The sequence below is a fragment of the Manis javanica genome, chromosome 5 (assembly GCF_040802235.1).
Source record: "Manis javanica isolate MJ-LG chromosome 5, MJ_LKY, whole genome shotgun sequence".
NCBI lineage: Eukaryota > Metazoa > Chordata > Mammalia > Pholidota > Manidae > Manis > Manis javanica.
The window spans coordinates 12,777,473-12,781,428 of NC_133160.1; the positions used below are offsets into that span (position 1 = coordinate 12,777,473).

General features: G+C 34.6%; 1 pseudogene; it reads left to right on the forward strand.

Moving 5' to 3' along the window:
- Positions 1–215: 215 nt before the first annotated feature.
- LOC140849750 (uncharacterized) lies at positions 216–1,847 on the forward strand (annotated as a pseudogene).
- Positions 1,848–3,956: the final 2,109 nt, after the last annotated feature.

Sequence of the window (3,956 nt, forward strand, 5' to 3'; positions counted from 1 at the left end):
CGACCAAGCTCTGTGAAAATGATCAAAAGAGGAAATCCCATGGACATATTGAAGACTTTATTCAACATCAGAATTCAGATTTAGAGCAAATTCTTGAATATAGTAATTGTGGGAAAGCCTTTCACAAAAAGACAGCCTTTGGTACATGTAGCAGAGTTCACATAGGAGAGAAACCCCCTGAAGGTAATGAATATGGATAAGCCTTCATCAAAAAGTTTACACTCAATGCTTGTCCAAGAACCCTTAGGGAAAGGAAACCACACGAATCCAGTAAAAATAAATCCACATATATGAAGTCAAAATGTGCACATCAAAGAGCTCACACAAGGGAGAAACGCTATGAATGTAATCAGTTGGAAATACTTCAGCAAGAAGTCAGATGTTACTCAACATCAGAGAATAAACTCGGGGGAAAAATGATGAGTGTAATGAAAGTGGGACAGCCTTTGAGAAGTCACACTTCACTCACAGAGCTCACATAGGAAAGAAAATCTATGACTGTAATAAATGTGGGAAAAGCTCCCATAAGAGGACAAACCTTACTCAACATCAGAGAATGCACACAGGGGAAAAAGAACATGAATGTACCACATGTGGAAAGTCCTTCTTTGTGAAATCCAACCTCACTGAACATGAGAGAACTCACACTGGAGAAAAAAACCTACAAATGTAATGAATGTGGAAAGTCCTTCTGCCAGAAGTCAGCCCTCACTGTGCATCAGAGAACTCACACAGGGGAGAAACCATATAAGTGTAACGAATGTGAGAAAACCTTCCGTGTGAAATCAGACCTTACTCAACACTGAAGGACCCACATGAGAGAGAAATCTTATAAATGCAATGAATGCTGGAGATCTTTCTGTGTGAAATCCCACCTTGTCATACATCAGAGAACTCATACAGGAGAGAAACCTTACAAATGTCCCAAATGTGGGAAAACCTTCTATGAAAAGTCAATCCTCACAAAACATGAGGGAATTCACACAGGGGAAAATCCCTGTGAATGCAATGAATGTAGGAAAACCTTTAGCCAGAGGTCAGCTCTCACCAAACATCAAGGAAAAACACATAAGGAAATTGCAGGGCAAAACTGCTAAGACGACAGCACATATAGGAAAGTCTTCATCAATAGGTTATAGCCAATTGAAATTAGAGGATTAATATAGGAGTGAAACTTTATGAATACTTTGAATATGTGAAAGCTTTCAACAAAGTATTCAAAGATAGTGAGGGGAAATTTATCATTTTAAGGAATATGGATAAAAATGTTTCTGTGGATAGTCAACAGGCACACACCTGATCATCTACATTTGCTCTCTTACAACACTAAACTATGTTTTCTACCTTTATCTTGCATCTACCTACCACTTCAGCATTTTATTTAAAAAAATAATAATAATAATAATAATAAAGGGAGAAATGTGGGATTCACATATAAATCAAGTATAAAAATCAAACAAATATTCATATTTGACCTGATTATTTATAGTTCATAATGAGTGATCAAAACCGAAAGTTTTTGTGATGACTGCCCTTACACTGTTCACCATGTAAGAACTTATTCACTATGTAAGAATCTGTTCACCATGTAAGAACTTGTTCATTATGCTTCAGAAGATTGGAGACTGACGAGAATTGGGCTGGGGGTGGATTAATGATTGTGCATTGAGCATTGACTCCCCTATAAAGAATTTTATTGTTGTTAACAACCATTTGATCAATAAATACGAGAGATGCCCTCTCAAAAAATAAATAAATGAATAAAAATAAAAAAATAAAATAAAATAAAAACAGTAGTCAATAACAACCTCTGTCAGTGTTGACAAATCATAAACAACTACATGTGTTGGGGTGAGCGTTTAATGATGTCGATAACTGTTCAATTACTGTGATGTATACTTGAATCAATATAATATTGTCTATCAACTATACTTTTTTATTGTATGTCAATAAAAAATGTAAAAACAAAAAAAATGTTCTTGTGCAGATACTGTTTAACTAGAAGTCATATTTCAGACGTGATACCAAACTGATTACAAAAAATATAACAGAAAATACTATTCTTAATAGACTGTGAAATGTGGAGCTTTTGTAAAGGCATGAATAATTTAAGTCATTGATGCAACAGCATTAAATATACATATGTGAAGATGTTCTGAAGTATACTGGACTGTATATAGGGATACAGTACATGAGTGTGCCACATACCATGAGTTATGTGTATGTTGGATTTCCATATAGGAACTCACCATCTCTGAATTTCAACAATACAGAATACATAGACTTATTTAAGTGCAAATTGAACAGCCCACATAACTTGTGGCTCAAAAATTCCACCTCAAGATGCCTACCTTAAAACAATAGATCTCAACTGGGCATCCTAAAGGGTGTTTGGGAATATTGGGATGGTTTGGTTGTCTTTATGACCGAAGGTGCTACAGGCATTTAGCATGTGGGAGAGCCAAAGATACCAAATGCCTGGCAATGTGTCATGAATGGACAGGAAGAACAGCACACTCAGAATGCCAGTGGCTCCATCACAGAGAAACACCGCCCGAGAGAAACTCTAGCCCCTCTGTACCCACAGACATGTACAAGAATGTTCATTGCAACATTGCAATAAATGTTGTAATAACAATTTAAAAAAACAGAAATTAACAAATGCCCATTAATGATAGACTCAATAAATAAATGTTTGTATAGTCATACAGTGGGAATAATATGCACCAATCAAAATTAACTCACATCAGTTAAACACTTCAAAATTATTATATCTTAAAACAATAATGTTGAATCAAAAATGAATAGATAGCATGTTACTGTATTTCAGAAACAAAAGTTTAAAAATCAAAGAGTTCAGTAGTATATTGTGGAAAAAGGGGAGGCTTACATTTACAGAGAGAGAGAGAGAGGATGTTTCATGTTTCTTAAGTGGGTCATAGACTGTTTATAGCTTATGAACTGTTTATAGACTTTAATTTTCAAGAGACAGGCTTGAAATAATTGCATTAGAATGTTATCAAAAGCAGTGTTTGGGGGTAAGGGTCAGAGTTAAGATTTTTTTCTTTTGTCTATTTTTCTGTATCCAAAATTTCCATAGTGAATTTTTCAAGAGTCTATACTAATTGTCATTTGGGCCTGCCCTCCTTGATTTTCATTGTTTTTTTTCCCTGTGTTTCCTAAAAAATTTCTCCAAAATTTAAAAAAAATAATAAAGTGAACATTGACTGAGATGGAAAAATAAAGTAAAAAAAACAACAGTAACTAGTAAACATAAGTAAAAATGAAAAAAATGATAGAAATCATCACAAATAATATGAATAAGTTGACTTCACACATTGAAGACAGAAGTAATTTAATAGTAGTTAAAAAACTAAACCCAGGTATGTATGGTTTACAAAAAAAAAAATCTAAACCCTCTAAAACCAGGTGACAAAGTAAGTTTTCAGGTTAAGGGATTGGGCAAAAATGTATGTTCTTCTTATTTTTTTTTTTAACATTCACTCATTCCAACCTAAGGGTAAGCTCAGTGATTTTATTATATAACCCATGTTCTCAGCCATTATGTTCTCAACCCCTCATGAAAAATGATCTTGTAGGAATATATCCACTGATAAGAAACTACGTTCTGCTTATGCTGCTTTTCTATTTGTTAAACTGATGATTTTAATCCTCCAGGTCAGAGAATCCACAGAAGCTCTGGAAGGAGCAGAGAAGGGAAAGAGCTCCCAGGCACATGTCTTTTTGATCGATGGCGCCCCCTTGGTTGTTATTTCTAGTAAGAAATGGTAAGTTTCTTGTTTTCTTTTGTTTAAGTAGCTTATTTCAACTTCATTTAGGTAGACAAATAGGACACTGAGAGCCGGCAACTTGACCTCCAATCTTGACATTGCCTTCTGTCCAATTTTACTACCCTTTGAAGTGAAAAGGCAGATTTAGATAATACTGTTGTCTTA